We start from the raw sequence: 25,628 nt of genomic DNA, 5'->3' as shown, positions 1-25,628 counted from the left end.
CTTTTTGCATTTACATTTTCTGTGAGTTTGGCTTTTAATGAAAGTAAAGGAGATATTCCAGAGAATTATGTATCAAAATACAGAAATTAAAACAGCAGTTGAATAATTTCAGAAAATGTAGATATATTTAGAAAGTCCATGAGTCTGAATAGTACAAAGCTACCTTCAACACAGTCCAGGAGTACTTTATCAGCTTTGTAAATGTGATTTAATTTAATTAATTTAATTTCTAGTTAAAAATTTCCAGTGATAAGGAAATTTTATACCTTAGTATTCCTTTCATCATTATTTCTGGTGAGTAGAAAAATCTTTTTATTGACTTGTGATTGATTTCCAGTGTTATATTAGTTTCATGTGTAAAATATAGAGATTTGATACTATAGATTATACTCCAATTATTTTTTTTAATTTTTTTATTATTATTATTACTTTTCACTTTACAATATTGTATTGGTTTTGCCATACATGAACATGCATTCGCCATGGGTGTACACGTGTTCCCCTTCCTGAACCCCCCTCCCACCTCCCTCCCCATACCATCCCTCTGGGTCATCCCATTGCACCAGCCCCAAGCTTCTTGTATCCTGCATTGAACCTGGACTGGCGATTCGTTTCTTATATGATATTATACATGTTTTAATGCCATTCTCCCAAATCATCCCCCATCTCCCTTTCCCACAGAGTCCAAAAGACTGTTCTATACATTTGTGTCTCTTTTGCTGTCTCGCATACAGGGTTGTCGTTACCATCTTTCTAAATTCCATATATATGCATTAGTATACTGTATTGGTGTTTATCTTTCTGGCTTATTTCATTCTGTATAATAGGCTCCAGTTTCATCCACCTCATTAGAACTGATTCAAGTGTATTCTTTTTAATGGCTGAGTAATACTCCATTGTGTATATGTACCACAGCTTTATGGACATCTAGGTTGCTTCCATGTCCTGGCTATTATAAACAGTGCTGCGATGACCATTGGGGTACACATGTCTCTTTCAGTTCTGGTTTCCTCAGTGTGTATGCCCAGCAGTGGGATTGCTGGGTCGTATGGCAGTTCTATTTCCAGTTTTTTAAGGAATCTCCACACTGTTCTCCATAGTGGCTGTACTAGTTTGCATTCCCACCAACAGTGTAAGAAGGTTCCCTTTTCTCCACATCCTCTCCAGCATTTATTGTTTGTAGACTTTTGGATCGCAGCCATTCTGACTGGCGTGAAATGGTACCTCATTGTGGTTTTGATTTGCATTTCTCTGATAATGAGTGATGTTGAGCATCTTTTCATGTGTTTGTTAGCCATCTGTATGTCTTCTTTGGAGAAATGTCTATTTAGTTCTTTGGCCCATTTTTTGATTGGGTCGTTCATTTTTCTGGAATTGAGCTGTAGGAGTTGCTTGCATATTTTTGAGATTAGTTGTTTGTCAGTTGCTTCATTTGCTATTATTTTCTCCCATTCTGAAGGCTGTCTTTTCACCTTGCTTATAGTTTCTTTTGTTGTGCAAAGCTTTTAATTTTAATTAGATATCATTTGTTTATTTTTGCTTTTATTTCCAATATTCTGGGAGGTGGGTCATAGAGGATCCTGCTGTGATGTATGTCAGAGACTGTTTTGCCTGTGCTCTCCTCTAAGAGTTTTATAGTTTCTGGTCTTATGTTTAGATCTTTAATCCATTTTGAGTTTATTTTTATACTCCATTTAAAGTTATTATGTTTAGTGAAATCAGACAGATAAATATGGTATATTTTCAGTTACTTGTAGAGTGAAAAAATAAAGCAAATGGATGGATATAAAAAAAAAGATGTGGATTCACAATAGAGAGGGTAAACTAGTGATTACTAATAGGGAAAGAGGTGAGGGGAAGGGTAAAAAAGGGGAAGGGGATTAACAAGTGCAAAGGTGCAAACTACTAAGAGTAAAATAAATAAGATACAAAGATATAATATTCAGCACAGAGAATAATATAATATTATTTTATATATATATATAATATAATAAAATAATATAATATAATATTCAGCCCAGCTGGTAAAGAATCCACCTGCAAGGTGGGAGACCCCAGTTTGATTCCTGGGTCAGGAAGTTCACCTGGAGAAAGGGTAGGCTACCCACTACAGTATTCTTGGGCTTTCCTGATGGCTCAGATGGTAAAGAATCAGCCTGCAATACGGGACACATGGGTTCAGTCCCTGGGTTGGGAATATCCCCTGGAGGAGGTCATGGATGGCAACCCACTCCAGTATTGATTCCTGGAGAATCCCCATGGGCAGAGGAACCTGGTGGGCTACAGTCCATAAACTTGCAAAGATTCAGACCTGACAAAGTAACTAAGCATATAGCAGTCAAAGTTATTATAAAATATTGATTATTCTCTGTGCTGAATATTATATCTTTGTATCTTATTTATTTTACTCTTAGTAGTTTGCACCTTTGCACTTGTTAATCCCCTTCCCCTCTTTTACCCTTCTCCTCACCTCTTTCCCTATTAGTAATCACTAGTTTACCCTCTCTATTGTGAATCCACATCTTTTTTTTTTATATCCATCCATTTGCTCTATTTTTTCACTCTACAATTAACTGAAAATATACCATATTTATCTGTCTGATTTCACTAAACATAATACCCTCCAAGCCCATCCATATTGTTGCAAATGGTGATATTTCATTCCTTTTTATGGCTGAGTAATAGTCCATTTTATCAGTGTCTTATATACATAATATAATATTATTTTCACATATGTATATTTACAACATTTTAATCTAACCATCTGTTGGTGGACACTGGGATTGCTTTCATATCTTATTATTATAAATAGTGGCTATGAACATTGAGGTACGTATATCTTTTCAAATTAGTGTTTTCATTTTCCTCAAATGTACACTCAGAGGAGGAATTGCAGAATCATATGGTAGTTCTATTTTGAATTTTTTGAGAAAACTCCATACTATTTTCCATATCAATAGCACCAATTTACATTCCCTTCGACAGTGAACTAGAATACCCTTTTCTCCACATCCTCAGCATTTGTTACTTGTGATCTTTTTGATGATAGTCATTCAAACATGTTTGTGGCAATATCTCATTGTGGTTTTGATTTGCATTTCCCTAATGATTGTGATGCTGTTCATCTTTTGCAGGTTCCTGTTGGCCAAATTTGTCTTCTTTGGGAAAATGGATTCCTAATTTTTAAACCGGTTGTTTTACTTTTTTGATTTTGAACTGTATGGGCTCTGGTATTTTGAATATTAAGCCTTTTTCAGACATTTGCAAATATCTTCTCCCTTTGAGTTAGATAATTTTTCATTTTTGTTTATGGTTTTCTTCACTATACAAAAGGTCTTTTAAATTTAATTAGGTAAAATTTGCTTATTTTTGCTTTTGCTTCCCTTGCTTGACAAGATAGATCCAAAGAAATATGGCTAAGACTTATATTGGGAGTGTAGGTGAAGCAGTGATAAAAAATTTGCCTTCAGTGCATGACACCCGGGTTCAATTCCTGGGTGGGAAATGTACCCTGGAGAAGGGAATGGCAATCTATTCTACTATTCTTGCCTGGAGAATCACAAAAACACAGGAGCCTGGGCTACAGTCCACAGGGTCGTAAAGAGTCGGACACGACTAAGCGACTAACACACACAAGACTTATATTAAAGATTATAGTATAATGATATCTTCTAGCAATTTTATAGATTCCATTCTTACATTTAGGTCTTTAACCCATTTGAGTTTATTTTTGTATATGGTATTAGAAAATGTTCTAATTTCTTTCTTTTACATGTAGTTCTCTAGTTTTCCCGATATTGCTTATTGAAGAGACACTCTTGCATATTTTTACCTTCTTTAAGTAACTGATAATTAATTTACAATATATGTATGAGTTTGTTTCCGGGTTCTCTATTCTTTTCCATTGATCTATCTGATTTTGTGCCCTCCAGCTCTTTCTCCTTTTCCTCAAGATTGCTTTGGCTGCTTGGGGTCTTCTGTGCTTCCACTCAAATTTTAGAATTATTTTTCCTAAACATGTGAAAAATGTTATGAACATTTTGATAAGGATAGAATTAAATCTGTAGATTGTGTTGGGTAGTAGAGATATTTTTGCAATTGATTCTTCCAATCCATGGACATTAGATATCTGCACATTAATTTCAATCATATTTAATTTCATTCATTAATGTCATTTTTTGGAGCATAGGTCTTTTACTTCCTTTAGCAAGTTTATTTCTATGTATTTTATTCTTTGTAATGCAATTGTTAATGGGATTGTTTTCTTGCTTTCTTATTTTGATAATTCACTATTAGTGTATAGAAAAGCAACAGATATTTGTATCAGATCAGATCAGTCGCTCAGTCGTATCCGACTCTTTGCGACCCCATGAATTGCAGCACGCCAGGTCTCTCTGTCCATCACCAACTCCCGGAGTTCACTCAGACTCATGTCCATCGAGTCAGTGATGCCATCCAGCCATCTCATCTGCCCCCAATCCCTCCCAGCATCAGAGTCTTTTCCAATGAGTCAACTCTTCGCATGAGGTGGCCAAAGTAATGGAGTTTCAGGTTTAGCATCATTCCTTCCAAAGAAATCCCATGGCTGATCTCCTTTAGAATGGACTGGTTGGATCTCCTTGCAGTCCAAGGGACTCTCAAGAGTCTTCTCCAAGACCACAGTTCAAAAGCATCAATTCTTTGGCACTCAGCCTTCTTCATAGTCCAACTCTCACATCCATACATGACCACGGGAAAAACCATAGCCTTGACTAGATGAACCTTTGTTAGCAAAGTAATGTCTCTGCTTTTGAATATGCTATCTAGGTTGGTCATAAATTTTGCAGCTTCTGTGAATTTATTATTCGTTTTTTATTAGAGTCTTAGGGTTCTCTATGTATCATATCATTTGTTGTTGTTCAGTCACTCAGTCATATCCAACTCCTTGTGACCCCATGGACTGCAGCATGGCAGGCTCCCCTGTCCATCACCAACTCCCGGAGCTTACTCAAACTCATGTCCATTGAGTTAGTGATGCCATCCAACCATCTCATCCTCTGTCATCCCCTTCTCCTCCTGCCTTCAATCTTTCCCAGAGTCAGGATCTTCTCTAATGAGTGGACTCTTCGCATCAGGTGGCCAAAGTCTTGGAGCTTCAACCTCAGCATCAGTCCTTCCTATGAATATTTAGGATTGATTTTGTTTAGAAGTGACTGGTTTGATCTCTTGCAGTCCAAGGGACTCTCAAGAGTCTTTTCCAGCACCACAGTTCAAAAGCATCCATTCTTTGGTGCTCAACCTTCTTTATGGTCCAGCTCTCACATCCATACATGACTACTGGAAAAACCATAGCTTTGACTATAGGATCCTTTGTCAGCAAAGTAATGTCTCTGCTTTTTAATATGCTGACTAGGTTTGTCACAGCTTTCCTTCCAAGGAGCATGTCATCTATAAACAGTGACAATTCTATTTCTTCCCTTCCAATTTGAATGTATTTATTTATTTCACTTGTGTTATTGCTATGGATGGGACTTCCAAAACTATGTTCAATAGAAATGGTGAATGAAAATTCTTGTCTTCTTCCTAATTTTAGAGGAAAAGTTTTAGCCTTCACCACTGAGTATGAGATTAGCTGTGGATTTGTCATGAATGGCCTTTTCCTCCATACCAACTTTGTTGAAAGCTTTTAGTCATGAATGCTGCTGATTTTGTTGAGTGCTTTTTCTGCATCTATTGAGATGATTATGGGATTTTTATCCTTTGTTTTGTTAATGTGGTATATCACATTGATTGATTTGCAGATACTGAATCATTCTTTCACCCCCAAAATTAACCCTACTTTATCAGGCTATATGATCCTTTCTGTATACTCTTGAATTTAGTGTGCTAACATTTTGTGGATGATTTTTGCATCTATATTCATTAAGAATATTGGTCTGTAATTTTCTTTCTTTGTCTGGTTTTCATATAAGACTAATGTTGGCCTCACAGAATGAATTTGGGAGTGCTCTGTCTTTTCCAATTGTTTAGGATAGTTTGAATGGACAGGGATTAACTCATTTTATGTTTAGTAGGACTCCCCTGTGAAGCAGTCCAGTGCTGGAATTTTGTTTGTTGGAAGCTTTTGATTATTTATTGAATTTCAGTAATAAAATCAGTTTGTTCAGATTATCCATTTTTCCTATTCATCCTTGGAAGTTTATCTGTCTCTATGAATTTATCATTTCTTCTAGGTTGTCCAATTTGCTGACACATAGCTAAAGTATTCTCTTATGATTTGTGTTTTTGTGACATTGATTATAATTCTCTGTTTTCATTTCTTATGCTGTTTATTTGAGCCCTCTCCCTGTTTTCTTCAATTCAGTTCAGTCACTCAGTCGTGTCCGACTCTTTGCAACCCCATGAATTGCAGCATGCCAGGCCTCCCTGTCCATCACCAACTCCCGGAGTTCACTCAGACTCACGTCCATCGAGTCAGTGATGCCATCCAGCCATCTCATCCTCTGTCGTCCCCTTCTCCTCTTGCCCCCAATCCCTCCCAGCATCAGAGTCTTTTCCAATGAGTCAACTCTTCGCATGAGGTGGCCAAAGTACTGGAGTTTCAGCTTTAGCATCATTCCTTCCAAAGAACACCCAGGGCTGATCTCCTTCAGAATGGACTGGTTGGATCTCCCCTGTTTTCTTAATGAGTATCAATTTTGATCATATAAAAAAAATAAAATATAGCTCTTGGGTTTATTTACTTTCTCTCTGTGCTTTATTATTTCCTCCATTCTGTTAACTTTGGGCTTTGTTTATTCTTTTTTTCTAGTTTCTTTAGAGGGTAAATTAAGTTGTTTATTAGAGATTTTTCTTTTTCCTTGAGGTAGATTTGTATCACTAAAAACTTCACTCTTAGAACTGTTTTTGCTGCAGTCCATAGATTTTGGAAAGTTGTGTTTTATTTCAAGATATTTCCTGATTTTGTCTTTGATTTATTCATTAACCCATTGGTCTTTAGTAGCATGTTGTTTAGTCTCCATGTGTATGTGTTTTTCATTTTTTTCCCTAAGACTGATTTCTAGTTTCATACCATTGTGGTCAAAAAGGATGCTTTATAAAATCTTCTATCCTCTTAAATTTGTTGAGACTTGTTTTGTGCCTAGGATGAGATATATCCTGGAAGATCTTCCAAATGGACTTGAAAAGAATGTTTATTCTGATGTTTTTGGAAGAAATGTCCTATAGAAACCTATTAAGTCCAGCTGATCTAATGTGTCAATTTAGGCCACTCTTCTCTTATTGATTTTCTATGTGGATGATCTATCCATTTATGTAAGTGGGTCACTAAAGCTCCCTAATACTACTGTAATATTCAATTTCTCTTTTTACATCTGTTAATATTTGGTTTATGTAATATGTATTCCTGTATTAGGTACATTTATGTATGCCAACATTACATCCTCTTCTTGTATTGATCCTTTTAAAATTATATAAAGCCTTTCTTGTCTTTCATTATAGTCTATGTTTCAAAATATACTTTGTCCAATATAAGCATTGCTACTGCAGGTTTCTTTTCATTTCCATGTTCATGTAATATCTTTTCACTTTCAGTCTCTGTATATGTCTTTAGCTCTGAAGTAAGTCTTTTGTAGGCACCATATAGATGGATCATATTTTTCTGCTTTTATCCTGTAAGTCATCCTATGCTTTTGGATGGTGCATATCATCCATTGACGTTTAATATGATCATTGACATGTATGCTACATATGTATTTATTTCCATTTTGTTAATTGTTTTCTGATTGTTTTGTAGTTTTTCTATGTTCTTTTCTCTTTCACTTAAAAAGACCCTATAACACTTTCTGTAAAAATTCAGTATTGATGAACTCTCTCTATTTTTCCTTGTTTGAGGAGCTGTTTATCTCTCTTTTCATTCTTAGTGATAACCTTGTTGAGTAGAGTAGACTAGGATGTAGGTTTTTTACTTTCAGCACATTTCCCTTTGGCCTGCAAAGTTTCTGCTAAAAAGTCAGTTGATAGTGTTATGGAAGTTCCCTTGAATGTGACTTTTTGTTTTTCTCTTGATGCCTTTAGAATTTTCTTTTTATACTGGGGTAATGTCTATTAGTCTATCTTCCAGATTGCTTATTTTTTCTGTATCTACCAATCTCCTGTTAATTCCCTCTAATGTATTTTTCACTTCAATTATTGCATTCTTTAGCTCTGTTTTTTTTTTTTTCTCGTTCTTTGTGAAAATTCTCACTGTGTCAATCTATTCTTTTCCCCTGTTCATTTAGCATTCTTATTATTATTGTTTTGTACTCTTTATCAGGTAAATTATTTATTTATTTATGCTTCATTAGAAGTTTTCAGGGTTTTTTCCTTATTCCTTCACATGAAAGATATTTCTCTGTCTTCTTATTTTAACTTTGTCTCTATGAAATTAAATGAAACAGTTACCTATCACAGTCTTGAAGGCATTTTGCTAGTGTGGGAGCATCCCAGTCAGTCTGCATATGCCCAGTGGCTTTGGTAGGAGAGCTGGATCTGAAGTGAACACAGGCCATGTCTTTCCCTAGGGTATTCTAGCAGCTACTGCCTTGGTGAGAGGTAGGGCTGGAGTTGAAAGGGCTAGAGACAGAGCCAGGGCTGTTCTTATGATCAGTGGTCATCACTGACCTATAGGAGGCAGAATTGGAGCCCAAAAAGCTGGTGAAGGAGCCTTCAGGGTATTGTTTCTCTCAGGCATGATGGAAATCTCTGCCCTCATTTGACATCATCTATTCTCACATATTAGTATATAGTTTATACAAAGAAAAAGGGGGATACTTTTTCTTGCTTGAAAAGTATCAGTTTTCTAATGATAAATTAGATCAGGTTGCTGAGAAAAACATGCTTCTAAATTATAATTGATCTGATAATTGATTAGCATTCAGTTCAAAACTGAACTGGGCTCTACTGGCACCCATTATGGAGTAGAAGAAACAGTCTTAAAGTAAAAATATCACATACTCTAAAGAGACCATCACTCCACAGACAGAGAAGTTAGCAGGTGAAGTGGGGCTGTGCACTAGGCCAGGAGATTCAGAAGCAGCAGCCAGAAGAATAGTGAGTTCTGCACCCAAGCAATAGCCACTGGGTTGGTGCCATCTCTTCTGGCCACTATCTTGCCCCTCATGAGGACCCTCTTTATTAGGCTTTGCAGGAGAGGTGGGAAGAGCTATTGTTGGATTTGGAGTCAATTATATGACCCTGGCTCCAGACTTCAAAATCTAAACCAGAAACTCCCAGAGTGTAACCTCCCCAAAGCAAGGCTTTTTTTCTCCTTTGATTCCTACTTCTCTCCACAGCCTACATCAATGCCTGGCACAGAAGATGTACTGATGAGGGTTTGTTGTAATACTACTTGGGATATCTTCACACTGAATTAACAAGCAAATAATTCTCTTCTATATTTAGAATTTTTCTTATTTCTTCCTATTTCTATCTTTTAAAAATTAAATGACACTATCATTATTAGTAGCTAAAATGTATTGAATGCTATGTGTCAAATACTGGTCTAAGTATTTCACACAAATTAACTCATTTACTTAAGCCAATTCTGTTAAATGTTCATAGCTCTTTTCCTATTCCATGTTTCACAATCAAAATTTTCACTCACAAATGTTATTGCTTTGACAACAAAATATTTTCTCACTGCAAAGTACTTCAACTACACATTTAGGGCCTATATCAGTGACCCCACAATCTGTCAGAGCAGACAGTTCTAGTTGTAACAACTATCTGTCTTTATTGTGTTGATATCGAGTGAGTCATAAAAATTCAAATGATGATCAAAAGAAATGCTAATCAGAATCGATTTTCTTTATAAGTATGTTGTTCATACATTTCAGATTTTCAGTATATGAAATGGCTATCCGAAAGAATCATACTTGCTACAGGGTAAATTCCAGATCCTTTAATAATTTATGCAAGGCATATATGATCTGATCTCTGCCTTTTAATCAGCTTCATCCTCTGGCACTTCCCACTCCTGAACACACCATTCTGTTTCCTGTTCCCATGTTCCTTGGCTCTTGTACTGCTCAGTGTGCCCTAACCTAGAGTCCCTGACATTTCTCCCACACTGTAATGTGTGCTTCGCACTCTTAAACCTTTATCCTTAGTAGGGTAATGTGTGGTTCATACTCCTAAACCTTTATTAGATAAATGAGAGCATGCATAAAGAAGATTCAGGGCCAGAGAATGGTGAACTTCTTCTACTCTTGTTAGCACGAATGCTAACAACATATTTTAATGCATACTATGTAATACATAAAACCTCCTTTACTTCCAACATTGTGGATGTGTTTTTTTGTTTTTTTTTTTCCCATAAGAATTCTCCAGAGGAAGCTTTCAGTTCCATCTTCCAGATACTCTCTTAACTCTCCAAAGACTAAGTCAGTTAAAATGTTCAACATGAAAAGGGTTTGAAAAGAAAATGTCCTTGTCTTGAGGCAAATATGTCCTCAAGAACACTATGTGAATGCCTTCTGCTTTCTCTGCCACCACCCAGTGGAGTCAGCTCTGTGCTTTAAGACTAAGTAATCCTGTAAGCACTCTGTTTCACACACTCACTAAACATGGCCAGAGGGACAAAGGGCACCTTTCTTTTTTTCTGCTTCTGAGCATTTTTCATTTGGTTGCTATGTATTTGCAAATATCAGAAATTCCAGGAATAAACTTTATAAACATTTTAAAACATCTGGAGTAGTTTCAGATTAATAACTTATATAAGCTAAATAAACATGACATGTGGACCCTTAAAGGTCAAACTATTTTTTCTCACTTGAAATGCATTAATGATTTCTGTATGTCAAATTTCAAGAACAAGCACTTAGTATGTCAAATATTTTCCAGACTTTTTATTTTCTTCCTCTATCCTAAAATTACCTTCTCCATACCACGAAACAGATTGACTTCAGAAGCCCTGATTATGCCCCTCCTTGGCTAAAAGCTTTTACTAGAACCTTATTATTATGATATAATGTACAAGCATTTTTGTGTGATCCTCAAAGCCCTCCAAGGTCAGATCAACTTATCTTCCTGTCTCATATTCCAAATTCCACCTACATGTACTCAGTTTTTCCATATAAATTATCCCTCATGATGTTCCTAATTCTGCCTTCTTTTGCCTGGAATGGCTTTCCTCTGAACTGTCTAATTATTTTCTATCTTTCCTTATTGTGGGTATTACATGTTTGCTTATTTAATAGTCTTTTGTTCATGCATGAGTTGTTGTTGTTCAGTCGCTAAGTCATGTCTGACTCTGCGATCTCATGGACTGCAGCAGCCCAGGCTTCCCTGTCCTTCACTATCTCCCAGAGTTTGCTCAAACTCATGTCCATTTAGTGAGTGATGCCATTCAACCATCTCATCCTCTGTCGCCCTCTTCTCCTGCCCTTAGTCTTTCCAAGCATCAGGGTCTTTTCCAAGACCCTGCCTAAGTGTGGATAGGTATACATTGTCAATTAAATGTTAACTTTTTGAAGTTTCTTGTTTATAGTCTCCACAATTCAGAACATTATATATAGTGACTACTCAATAAATGCATTGAATAAATGAGAAAATTATTATGTTTTCTAATAAAACCACCATTCAAATTAATCACAAAGTTTTTCAGTTTCACAGTTATCATCCAAACCTCGGTTGTATCTGCCTGCTCCACCAGTTAAAAATTGCAGAAATCTTGCTGGACAAACGAATCCCCTCTCTTTTGGAAAGAAGCACCATTTTCTGACATGGAATCTTGCCACTGCTGTTCTTTCATATTAACATGGATATCCAAACCCTTAGAAAGGGAAACATTATTTCTACATATTTTCGAAAGTATGTCAATGTAGCAACTAAAAAACAACAGCAAGGACTATTACAAACCCTGCAGCTTGCAAACATGAAAGTGAAAGTGCTAGTCGCTCAGTGAAATCCGACTGTGACCGAATGGACTGTAGCCCACCAGGCTCCTCTGTCCATGGAATTCTCAGGCAAGAATATTGGAGTGGGTTGCCATTCCCTTCTCCAGGGGATCTTCTGTACCCAAGGATGGAATCCATGTCTCCCGAATTGTAGGCAGAGTCTTTACTGTGCGAGCTACCAGGGAAGCTAAGTTTGTAAACATAGACTTTGGCAATCTGCTTTCTGCTCCAGAAATTTCTACGTCAAGGCAATTTTAGAAATGTTCCATAGAAAGAACTGGAGATTCAATTTGTGGTAGTCATTTACCCCCTTAATTCACACTGATACATCATTTGCATATTTGAAAGTCAGGATCATTCTTAGACTTACAAAGTTGTATTCATAAAAATGAGAGAGTAAGTTTGAGTCTTAAATTTCATACTTTCATTTCTAAAATGTAATTCATTTACTAACTTCTTTTAAATAGTGTTGTCAGGACAAATTGCAACTTTGCCTGTTCTGTGATGGAAATAGAAGTGATTTTTCATGAAGATTGTGTGTGTGTGTGTGATATATATATATTATGATTGGATTTGGATTGGGAAACTCTTTAAGGGAGCCTTATAGATATACAAGTGTAAATCCAATTCTATTCCAGAAAGGAATATTTCCATATACTGAAGTACTAAATGTTCTGTCCAGTATCTTTTGAGTTTATATGTCTGGACTCCATGTGGGAGAGCCCTAATGGAAAGATACATAGTCATGAGTGGTAAGTCTGGGGGTTAGGAGAGTAATGGCAGATCCCTGGCAGAGAGGTATGGAACTAGAAACTTCTGTTTACTATCTGATAAAAGAGAACATATGATGAGATTTCTCTGATTCCCTTTCCCAGGCTACATTGTAATTTTTTCTGATCTCAGTAAAAGTTCTCTGTTCTTTGAGTAAAATTTTCTTAAATAATAAACTTTAATAAAGTCTGACACTGTTTCCACTGTTTCCCCATCTATTTCCCATGAAGTGATGGGACCAGATGCCATGATCTTCGTTTTCTGAATGTTGAGCTTTAAGCCAACTTTTTCACTCTCCACTTTCACTTTCATCAAGAGGCTTTTGAGTTCCTCTTCACTTTCTGCCATAAGGGTGGTGTCATCTGCATATCTGAGGTTATTGATATTTCTCCCAGCAATCTTGATTCCAGCTTGTGTTTCTTCCAGTCCAGCGTTTCTCATGATGTACTCTGTATAGAAGTTAAATAAGCAGGGTGACAATATACAGCCTTGACATACTCCTTTTCCTATTTGGAACCAGTCTGTTGTTCCATGTCCAGTTCTAGCTGTTGCTTCCTGACCTGCATACAGATTTCTCAAGAGGCAGGTCAGGTGGTCTGGTATTCCCATCTCTTTCAGAATTTTCCACAGTTTATTGTGATCCACACAGTCAAAGGCTTTTGGCATAGTCAATAAAGCAGAAATAGATGTTTTTCTAGAACTCTCTTGCTTTTTCCATGATCCAGCGGATGTTGGCAGTCAGACTTTATTTTTTTGGGCTCCAAAATCACTGCAGATGGTGATTGCAGCCATGAAATTAAACGCTTACTCCTTGGAAGGAAAGTTATGTCCAACCTAGATAGCATATTCAAAAGCAGAGACATTACTTTGCCAAAAAGGTCCATCTAGTCAAGGCTATAGTTTTTCCTGTGGTCATGTATGGATGTGAGAGTTGGACTGTGAAGAAGGCTGAGCGCCGAAGAATTGATGCTTTTGAACTGTGGTGTTGGAGAAGACTCTTGAGAGTCCCTTGGACTGCAAGGAGATCCAACTAATCCATTCTGAAGGAGATCAGCCCTGGGATTTCTTTGGAAGAAATGATGCTAAAGCTGAAACTCCGCCACCTCATGCAAAGAGTTGACTCATTGGAAAAGACTCTGATGCTGGGAGGGATTAGGGTGCAGGAGGAGAAGGGGACGACATAGGATGAGATGGCTGGATGGCATCACTGATTCAATGGACATGAGTCTGAGTGAACTCCAGGTGTTGGTGATGGACAGGGAGGCCTGGCATGCTGCGATTCATGGGGTAGCAAAGAGTCGGACACGACTGAGTGACTGAACTGAACTGAAGGAATCATAGGATGGATGTGTTCTCAAACTTAGGAGAGCTCCTGGAGGAGTAATATTGATCTAGCAATCTGTGATCTATATAGACGTCCAGAAAAGCAGCTGAAATTGAAGATGCCAAGTGACATACAGGAAGCATTAGTGAAACAATAAAATGTTCCTTAAGTTACCAATAAATTTTTAGGGAGGGAAACTTGATAAACATTATTTTCTGTAAATCAGGCAAGAGAGGGAAATGCAAACTATTGTTATTTGGGTTTTAAAGAGGAGGAGTCACATAGAAGGGTGAAGAATTTAGGGGCATCAAGTTCCTATAAAAAAGTCAGATGTAATCAAAATGATTCACAAAGTGTAAGAATTTATGACAAGTAATACTTAATATACTCATTAATGTTTATTGATTTGTTGCTGTTGTTCAGTCACTAAGTCATGTCTAACTCTTTGCGACCCCAAGGACTGCAGCCTGCCACGCACCCCTATCCTTCTCTATCTCCCAGAGTTTGCATAAATTCATGTCCATTGAGTCAGTGCTGCCCCTTTCTTTTGCCTTTGATCTTTCCCAGCATTAGGGTCTTTTCCAGTGAGTAAGCCCTTCACATAAGGTAGCCAAAGTATTGAAGCTTCAGCTTCAACATCAGTCCTTCCAATGAATATTCAGGGTTAATTTTCTTTAGTATCGACTAGTTTGATCTGCTTTCAGTCCAAGAGACTCTCAAGAGTCTTTTCCAATACCACAGTTCAAAAGCATCAATTCTTCAGTGCTCAACCTTCGTTATGGTCCAACTCTCACATCCATGCATGACTACTGGAAAAACCATAGCTTTGACTATACAGACCTTTGTCAGTAAAGTGATGTCTTTGCTTTTTAATATGCTGTTAGGCTTGTCATAGCTTTCTTTCCAAACTGCAAATATCTTTTAATTTCATGGCAGCAGTCACCGTTTACAGTGATTTTGGAGCCCAAGAAAAGAAAATCTGTCTCAGCTTCCACATTTTCCCTTTCTATTTGCCATGATGGCACTGGATGTCATGATCTTAGTTTTTCTTAATGTTGAATTTATTGATTATGTGATGTTAATTATATAATTATGTAATTATTTGATTTTGTTAATAGTGTAATTAAAGTAATCATTAATGTTTATTTTCAACAGTTCCTCATTATTCAGAGAAATTCATTTTGGCTTTCAGGACTGAACCAAGGTAATTAATGCTGTATCCAGTATATTCTTTGACTTCTGATAGATAGAGGCAGTAGTTCAGGGAAGAAAACATGCTCAGCTAATAACTCCCAAACCTGATCATTTTCTTCTCTACTAAAGATCTCTTTGCCTCCTACATTGGAAGAGAAACACCTCTTAATTAGCTGTCAAAGAAACAGAAATAGCCAAATAGAAGAAATGAAAAATAGAAATAGTAAAAGATAATTTAGACAATAATGGATTCTGTAGAAAACTCATACAGATAATTTTATAATTATAACAAAAATTGGAACACAGGCAAATGATAAATCATTTTATTATATGTTATAGAAACTATTTGCATTTTATATTCATTTTTCAGTAATTAAATGCTTTATATTTTCACTAACTTTACTGAGGATTCATAACTGACATTTCTTTGACCTCTTGAATTTAGCTCATTTTAAATTAATATTGTATTTGGAGGGAGTACATTTTTTATCTGCTACTCATGTGGAAGACAAAAGATAAAGATGGTAAATAATTTTTTATCTTTTAGTTTAATGTTATTCAATTGTTGTTTTTTACTGATATTCTAGGTTAAAACGAATATTGCAATAGCCTCCTGTTCACTCTCTACTGATATCTTTACCATCTCTAAGCATTCCTGACACACATAAAGAATTCTCCTTTTTTCACACAGTGAAAGCGTCCTTCATGTCAAACACCTGTCTTTCTGAATTTGTATTGCCTACATAATAGATGTCAATTGTTTTTGTCTGTGCAGTTTTCCCTTCTTATTCCATAATAGAATTCTTCTTTCCTTTGGGGAACCTATTCTGTGGGACTATATGAGTCTGGTCACTCCCCATGAAACACGGACAATGGAATATGATCCAGGACTAGCCAAAGTTCTCCCATCTTCCTGGACCTTGTGACTTGTTCAGGAATACATGTGAAAGACTCAAGCCAGGCTAAACGGAATCTCCTCTGAAGGTTTTCTTCTGGGACTATCAGAAAAGACCTACCTTATTGGAGTTGATAGGCTGATGGGATATCAGGTGGGGCTGTAGTAAGCCATCTGTCCTACCATGTAACCTGACACTATTCAAGAAGTGAAGACCAAGACAGAGTACTCACACTCTCATTTAACTCCTAAATCTGACTGAGACTGAAACTTCAGTGCTCTTAGACTTCTTGGTACATGAACCAGTGTATTGTCTTTTGATAAAGCTTCTTTGAGTTGTGTTTCTGTCATTTACTAGAAGGATTCCTGACTCATAAACTGATTCTTAAATTGCATGGTCTATGCCCCATCCATGCGCCAAGATATCCTGTTACTTTATTCCTATACCCCCTTCCCTATGAGACTTGCTTACCTAAACTATGTACCTATTGACTTTTGTCCCATGCTATTTCCTTCTTGTTGGCCATGATACCTACTCAGTTTAATAAGCAAGTCAGTCTCCAGAGCCTAGCTCTGGCCCACAGTAAATAATGGTAGGCCATGAACAATGGCAGCTATGTTTTAAAACAGTATTCTTCACAGAACAGAATTAGCAATGGCAAAACTCATTGAATTTCTGTGAGGTCCTAGATAGATTAGCAAGGTTTTATTTTTGTCACTATCAAAGTAAATTACCAGAACATGGTGGGTGTTACCATCTCTTTTTTGCCTAAAATCTTTGATATTTAAAACCTATCTTTGTTAATTCTAAGAAAATGTCTCTTCTTTAAACAAATCAGATTAGTATCTTATATGATGCTCATGTAGTTATTCAACAATATTAATTGACATTTACTCTAAGACAGATATTATTCTAGGCATAAGGGACATGTCAAAGAAATGGGCAAGGAATTTAGAATTTATAGTCTAGGAAGATGAGATGGCTAATAAAAAAACTCAACAAAACAAATGAAGGTGAGATGTGGTGCTCCTTAACCCTGAGTCAGGGAGGCTTTTCTTATGGTTGCAACAGAAGTGTAGTGACCTGAACAAAGTGAAGAAGGGAGCCATGAGACAGTCAGGAGAAGAGCATTCCAGGTAGAAGAGACTCTGTGTGCAAAACTCCTGAAGTTGCTCTTCTCAGAACACCAACAAAGTTTGTGTGGCTGAAATAGAATAAACAGGGAGGGGGAAGTGGTAGGAGTCAAGGCTGGAAAGTCAAGAAGAGGAAGGTTGGCTTTGCAGCCACTACAAAGGCTCTGGCTGCTACTCTCAGTGAGCTGGAAAGTCACTGGTCAACAAAGTAATAAGACCTGACCTTACATTTGTGAAAAGGTCTTTCTAGCTGCTGTCTAATAAATAAACCAAATACTGAAATAAGTGTAGAAGTAGAAAGACCAGTTAATAGCATATTGGTATAATGCAAACGATATTACAGTGGCTTGGGCAGTGGTAATAATGGTAGAATTGCTAAGAGTTGGACACAACTGGTGACTTCACTTTCACTTTTCACTTTCATGCATTGGAGCAGGAAATGGCAACCCATTCCAGTGTTCTTGCCTGGAGAATCCCATGGACAGGGGAGTCTGGTGGGCTCCCATCTATGGGGTCGCACAGAGTCAGACACAACTGAAGTGACTTAGCAGCAGCAGCAGTGAGATTCTAGATGCATTTTGAACAAAGATCAAGTTGTTTTAGTTAGTAGGATGAATATGGTGACAGATTGGTATTTAGTTTGGACATGTTAAGCCTAAGATGCCTATTATACATTCAAGTGGACATGCTAAGTAGACAGTTGAGTATATGAGTCTGGAGTTCAGTAGAAACAGCTAGTTTAGATGCATAAACTTGAAAGTTATTAATTTGGCTGAAATCATCTAGGGAGTGATGTAAGACATCTGAGAGCTAAATCATGGACCTTGCAATTTAGAGTGAGGAGAGATTGGTAAAGACCAGCAAATGATATTGTGATGTGTGTAGCTAGTAAGGAAAAAGGGTACTGAGACGGGAGGTAGGACAGAGATAGAGAGACAAAGAATGAGAAGGACAGAGATATTCCAGAAGGCAAGTGAAGAAAGTGAGAATTCAGAAATGCTCAATATTATTAAATATTACATGAGAACAGAGAATTGACCATTGTACTTGGCAATGAACAGGTCATTGGAGACCTTGACAAGAGCTGATTCAGTGAATTAAAAGCCCGATTGGCCTGGATTCAGAAAAAGATTAAAAGAGAACAGTAGAGGCAGCAAACTTTGACAACATTTTTTTTAAAGTTTTACTGGAAAGGAGATTGAGAAAGGACAGTTGCAAGAGAGATATAGATTAGAAATATAGCTTATTGGTATGATGTTGGGAAAGATTTGTTAAAAGGGGGAAATCAATGATGTCATAGAGTGTTTTAGGGGGCAAGGTGGCCCAAACCAGAAAACACAGCAGGGCTTAAAATGAAAAAGGGGCAAGAGGCAAATTCAAAAAAGCAGCCAAGATGGAATTGATGATGGGAGGATGCAAAAGATAGAGCAAGGATTCAAAAGATCAGATAAGAGAATGTGGAATGGGGAGAAAGTCAGGTTAGTAACTAAGAGTAGAGCTTGTAAGGGAAAAGAACTTGGCATAGGAAACAAAATCAGAGACAGAGAGTAGTATAGAAAATTACTGAAATACTGAAATGAAAAGCCAGTTACATCTTGTCTAGGAATCCAGAAGTTAATTATAAAGGAGAATGTTTCTCCACAATGATATTCTTACTTCTCAAAAGCTACACTACTCTATATGTTAAAGGGAAATTATTGTTCCTAACCCAGAACACAGTGGTCATCACAGAGGGATTTCTTTGTCAGTACATTATAACAATTTGACAGACATTGAAGTCTCCTTGGATTGCCTTCCGTGGTTTCCGCATGTGGATTCCATATGGAATCCATGTACAGGATTACGTGGATTAACCCCTGTACATGATCTGGAGCCAAAAACACAGAGGTCCCTTTGGAGATTCAAGCTCTGAATGGACAATGAGCAGCTCTAGGACTTAAATGCTCTTCACTGAGCAATGATTAGTCATTTAAATGCATGAAGATTAATCGTTATGATTCCCAAGGATGAATTATGAGAGCACAAAAAATGAATGAGCTTAACAGTCAAAATGAATTTGAATCCTGGCTTCAGTTTACTTTAGAAATATTTCATGGATCTCAGTTTATCTATATAAATGGGGTAATAATATTTATCTCGAAAGTTATTTTAAGAATAAGATCATGTGGCATATGTGAAATCACCTATCACAGTTCCTAAAGTCCTCAGGAAAGGGTTTATTTTTTTTGTTATCCTCTTTCCTTTCCTTTTCTTTTTCCTCACTCCATCTTTCCTTCATTCTCAAACAGTCCCTGCCCTTCTCTCCTTTTCTTCATTTCCTTTTTAGGCACTAAATAGCATTTAGATGTTTACTGGGAATATTCTATTTAAATACATTATTTTTTTTAAATCCCCATCTATCATTAGAAAGTGTGATAAAGGTCTAAATTCATGTACTTACAAGAAACATAAGTTCACTATTTGTCACAGAATCTTATTGCTTTAATTCTAACTTGAATCTTAAGTTAATTATATTTATTTCATAATATCTCTGCCCCTGAAATTTAGCATGACCTCTCAGAAGGTTTCCCACTGACCCACTTTTGTGAATTTTATTTTGGGTTAGATAGAGTAACAATGCATTCCTTACAATTTCCTGTGTAGGTAACAGAAGTTTTTTTGTTGTTGTTGTTAAGTAGGTATGGCTATTGCATTTTTTGTATATTGCTTTATAAATGTAAGATCTTAGATATATCAAAATATTTCAAGTCTGGGGAAAAAAAAAAAAGCTGTCTTTAAACAATTCCCTTGAAAGCAAATTCTGTCTCCTCTTCCTGTTTACATAATACATGTTAGTTTTGCTTGGGGAAAAAAAAAAAATTCTTGAACACTTAACAGCCACAGCAGCTTTCCTGTTTGCCTAGCCTTCCAGCATCTCAGAAGCATCACTAGGGTGAGATATTTGCTCTAGCAGCAGGATGATTAATGGCCTTTCTTGTTGATTCCTATCTAAATCATCAGATTCTCTTCATTGATCATTTCTCAATAGTTTCTACTCAACTTGATTCAAATAATTTTGTATAAGATTGTAGGCCATTTCAGACCTAATGAAGGATTTTGTGTGTGTGTGTGGAAGCAAAGTATTCTAAGTGATTCTTGTCTTCTTCAGGATGTGAGTGAAGTATAGCTTTGTACATTCACAAGCATCCTTAAAAAATGATGTATTGATATTTTACAGAAGAATATAAAAAATAAATTGTATATAAAAGATAGAATTACATTAAATTGTTATTTTACTAAGACTATTTTTAGATGGATTTTCTACAAAGACTTGATTTTTATAACTATTTTACCAAAACATGGTAACATTGAAAATATAAGGAAATATACATAGAGGAACAGGGCCACAGGAGATTTTTACTCAATGGATATGTCTCAGTTATGCAAAATGGATAAATTCTAGAGACTTGTGGTAAATACAGGACTCTGTGTTTTAAAATATGTTGAGGAAAATTCTCACATTAAGTGTTCCTAACACACACACACACACACACATTTGCAAACAGAAGGAAATTTTTTAAAGTGATGGATATGTTTATCACCTCTATTGCAGTGATGGTATCACCAGTGTGTGCCTATGTACAAACTCATCAAAATATAATGTATATATTAAATATGTACAACTTTTGCATATCAATTTTAAAAAGAAAAGAGACAAAAACTCAAATAGCTGTACTCAGTTTTATATGAAACCATCAACTATTCAAATAAATTATGAAGTAATGCAAGTGAAAATAAAATACATTAAATAGCAGCAAATAAGCTTTTAAAATATAGTTCTAAAATGTGTAGGTAATCTAAACTATTATGGAAGGAAAGAAATTAACTTTTGGTTTCAGTTCAGTTCAGTCGCTCAGTCGTGTCCGACTCTTTGCGACCCCATGAATCGCAGCACGCCAGGCCTCCCTGTCCATCACCATCTCCCGGAGTTCACTCAAACACATGTCCATCGAGTCGGTGATGCCATCCAGTCATCTCATCCTCTGTCGTCCCCTTTTCCTCCTGCCCCCAATCCCTCCCAGCATCAGAGTCTTTTCCAATGAGTCAACTCTTCGCATGAGGTGGCCAAAGTACTGGAGCTTCAGCTTTAGCATCATTCCTTCCAAAGAAATCCCAGGGCTGATCTCCTTCAGAATGGGCCGGTTGGATCTCCTTGCAGTCCAAGGGACTCTCAAGTCTTCTCCAACACCACAGTTCAAAAGCATCAATTCTTCGGTGCTCAGCTTTCTTCACAGTCCAACTCTCACATCCAAACATGACTACTGGAAAAACCATAGCCTTGACTAGACCGACCTTTGTTAGCAAAGTAATGTCTCTGCTTTTCAATATGCTATGTAGGTTGGTCATAACTTTTCTTACAAACAGTAAGCATCTTTTAATTTCATGGCTGCAGTCACCATCTGCAGTGATTTTGGAGCCCCTCAAAATAAAGTCTGACAATGTTTCCACTGTTTCCGCATCTATTTCCCATGAAGTGATGCAACAGCGCATGAGCGCGGGCGGCTGCAACAGCACACGAGCGCGGCCAAGAGGAGCTACCCCACGTTCGAGGTCAGGGGTGGCGGCCAAGAGGAGCTACCCCAAGTCCGAGGTCAGGGGCAGCGGTGGAGGGGAGCTACCCCTCATCTGAGGTCAGGAGCAGTGGCCTAGAGTGCCAGGCTGCGACAGCGCCGGAGCAGCCGGGAGGATCTACCCCCTCCTAAGGCCGGGGGCGGCAGCCGAGAGGAGCAACCCCACTACAAGGAGTGGCGGCTGCGTGGGCGCAGGAGGGCCTAGAGGAGCTACTCAATGTTCAAGGTCAGGAGGAGCAGCTGTGAGGAGATACCCCTCATCCAAGGTAAGGAGCAGCCCTGGAGATACCGCATGTTTAAGGTAAGAGAAACCCAAGTAAGACGGTAGGTGTTGCAAGAGGGCATCAGAGGGCAGACACACTGAAACCATAATCACAGAAAACTAGTCAATCTAATCACACTAGGACCACAGCCTTGTCTAACTTAATGAAACTAAGCCATGCTCTGTGGGGCCACCCAAGATGGGCGGGTCATGGTGGAGAGGTCTGACAGAATGTGGTCCACTGGAGAAGGGAATGGCAAACCACTTCAGTATTCTTGCCTTAAGAACCCCATGAACAGTATGAGAACTTTTGCTTTAGGGAACATCAACTTAATATCAAATTTATTAGAATTGACACTAGAAAATATGAGATCTGTATGTACAGAATTACAGGACAAGGTCTTGAGTGGGCAGAAACAACTGCAATCTTCTTAGAGGTCCTCATTCAGAGGCCTCTGCTGTTGAAGGCAAGAGAACGGTGACAAGGAAAATAAGGGAATAAAATGCCAGAAGAAAACTTCTCCCAGTTTATTTTATGACAAGCAGATAAAGATGGGAATGGCCTGTGAACAAGTGATAGTGTTTCATTCTCAGAGTACGGATCTGCTTACTCAAGCAAACCGCCCTCCTGTAGAAGCCATATGTCTGGTTTTAGATTTTAACCATGTACTATACACATTAGCACTGTCCAAGAGTAATCTTTGATGCTAGTCTTTTTCAGAACTTCATCGTTAGCTCGCCTCTGAAGTTTAAGTTAATCATTATTAGAGTGATAAAAATATGTTTAAATATTTTAAAATGTGTTCTTTACAAAAATAATATTCCTTTAGGAAAAGGGCAAAATTTTAAAATTCCTGTCATAAGTCCTAAGACTCTCACCTACTAAGAAACATCACCACTATCACAGAAACAAAGAAAAATTGTGTATGCCATGTTCCTTCTAGTTTAAACCAGCAACATTAAACACCGAGTATATGTGTATATGTGCCAATTATCTTGTCTTCAAGCATTCTGTCTAAAATAACTTTGAACAAGTAAGAGTAATTTTAGGGTTTTATAAAAGGTTTTGACATTCTTTTCCCTGAAAGGGTAAACCTTGTCCAAAAACTAAAGTTATTGAATCTGTTGAAGGAACAGAAAGCATTAGTTTTTGATGTCAACCTACTGTGGATTTGTTTATCCAGTCAATTCATCTGGGAATTAAAATGGCTAAGAAGCCTGGTGGAGGAGATGAGCTGACATCAGGAAACCTGTCAGTGTTAATTCCCTGGAAGTCGTTGGAGGGAGCTTGGCAACAGGAGTTGTTTCATCCATGTGTTCTTCTGTGCAGAAGAGTCTCTTGGCTCTGCGGTAGTTCTCTCAAATATGGAAGAGAGAGTGAGCCATTGCATTCAGCAGTCCATTTACTTTGGAGAAATAAGTGATTTATTCTAATATGGGTATGTAGCTTAAAATATTTATGCAGCATGATGACATTTGGCCTGTTTAGCATATTCTCTGAAACCCACAGTTTAAAGCTTAATTCTTCTTGGAAACTTTTTCCAACATAAACTCATTAAAACTTCTATGATTGCTTAGAACCCCAGAGATTCTTAGAATTACTTAGAATCCCAGAGATAAGAGTTGCTTATCTCTGGGATAAGCTTTATTTTTTGACAAAATATTAACAAGATAAAAAAATGCATGGTCATCAAGTGTCAGAAAGTCTTGTTATTTAGGCAATCAGCCCATTTTCTGGTACTATTTTTTTTTGCTTTAAATTTATTCTAATTAAACTATGACTTAGTCCTACATTAATTTGTATTCCAAGAGATTTTAAAGTTCTTCATTGATTGAAAATTGTTTTTTAAATATATTCTATTATAACTCAGTTGCCAGATTTATCAGTGTTTGGGATAGACACCACCATTATAAAATTCATCCCTGTGCTTAGGTACTAAGATTTCTGCCTCTCATGATCTTAATGAGGTGCATATAATAGTCTTTCACAAAGAGAGGTTGTGGTATTTTCTCCCTGTCCCCAGTGCCTCAGGTTTTACTTTTCAAAATGTTCTTAAATATATTCAACTAAGTAATTACTAATTTTAAAAAATCATTCCAGGGACAGGAAACTCACACTTTCTAAAAGCAATGCCTGGCATAGATACCTTCTTTACTGGCCACTTGAAATCTTAAATACTTTTATTCAGTGTCAGTCCTTTATAACTGCAAGTGTAAAAGATTATTTTTAACCAGCTGCATGTTAGTGTAGACAACACCCTAAGCACACAAAGTAGGCTGCCACGTAACATTGAGCAGAGTTCCATGTGCTATACAGTAGGTTCTGTTTGGTTACCCATCTTAAATATAGCAGTGTGTATATGTCCATCCCAAACTCCCTAGCTTTGGATACCTGGGTACTGAAAATTGTGGTAGAGTTCAGTCAATATCCTTGCTATAGATACTGGGGATTTTATGACGGGCAGTCCTGGCATACTAAGGCTTCTACAAAAGATCTGGGACTTTTATAATATTCTAGAGCAGAGACTGGCAAATTTCTTCAATAAAACACTAGATAGTAAATATTTTTTATTTTCATGCACATGTTATCTGTCACATTGTGTCTCCTCTTCCCGGTCCTCTTCCTACCCCTCCTTTTCATTCTTCAAGCAAATCCTTTTAATAAAAATTTTTTAAATACATTTTTGTAGTGTAGGCTGTAAAAAAATAAGCCTTGGCTATATTGAGCCAACTATCTGTAGTTTCCCAAACTCTGTCCTAAAAGGTAGAGAGTGGACAAATGATCTGAAATAAGGACACTGTATTTGTCAAAATGTGCTAACTTCTGTTGCAAGCAATTCCCAAACCCCAAGACTTAATGAAATAGTGAACTGTTTTTGATTCCCATCAAGGTCCAATGTGGAGGTGAGTTGGGGTAGAGCCTGTTGTAAGGGGATTCATATGCCCTGAAAGTCCTTTAGGTACCCAGGTTCTTTTTATCAAATGTCTATCACTAAGGGCTTCTGAGTCTTCTGCTGAACCTTTGCACCTGGCTAATGGAGGAGGGAAGAGTGAGTGAAGGGAGATCTTAATAGGAGATTTTAAGGACTAGACTTGTAAATATTGCACTTTACTGAACTCAGTGTGATGGCCATATCCGAGTGAGGGACTGGAAAATGTAATTAGCAGTGTCAGCAGGGCACAGATATTAGAAACCACTAACCATCTCTGGGAAGTAGTCAAGTAGCTGTCAGCAGCAGTATGCAAACTTTTGAGAATAGGGAGGCAGGAATCATGAGGCGAGGTAGAAAAAGGTAGAAAGGAGGGGAGTGAAGATAAATCTCTTCCCACTTAATAGAAACCTTAGGAGCAGGTTATGTCTACATGCTGCACGCAAGGATACAAATTTTACTAGAGGAATTTAAAATGATAGATGATAGATAAATAGTAGTCAAATTAGGTGAATATTGAAGTAAAAAATTAGAAAGTAATATTCCCCAACTTGATAATTTTCATTGGCAATCTTTCCAATGCAGAATGGGAG

Source organism: Bubalus bubalis, chromosome 4 (genome assembly GCF_019923935.1).
Source record: "Bubalus bubalis isolate 160015118507 breed Murrah chromosome 4, NDDB_SH_1, whole genome shotgun sequence".
NCBI classification, from domain to species: Eukaryota; Metazoa; Chordata; class Mammalia; order Artiodactyla; family Bovidae; genus Bubalus; species Bubalus bubalis.
The sequence above is the reverse complement of the archived record's forward strand: the minus strand, read 5'-3'. Positions refer to the sequence as shown.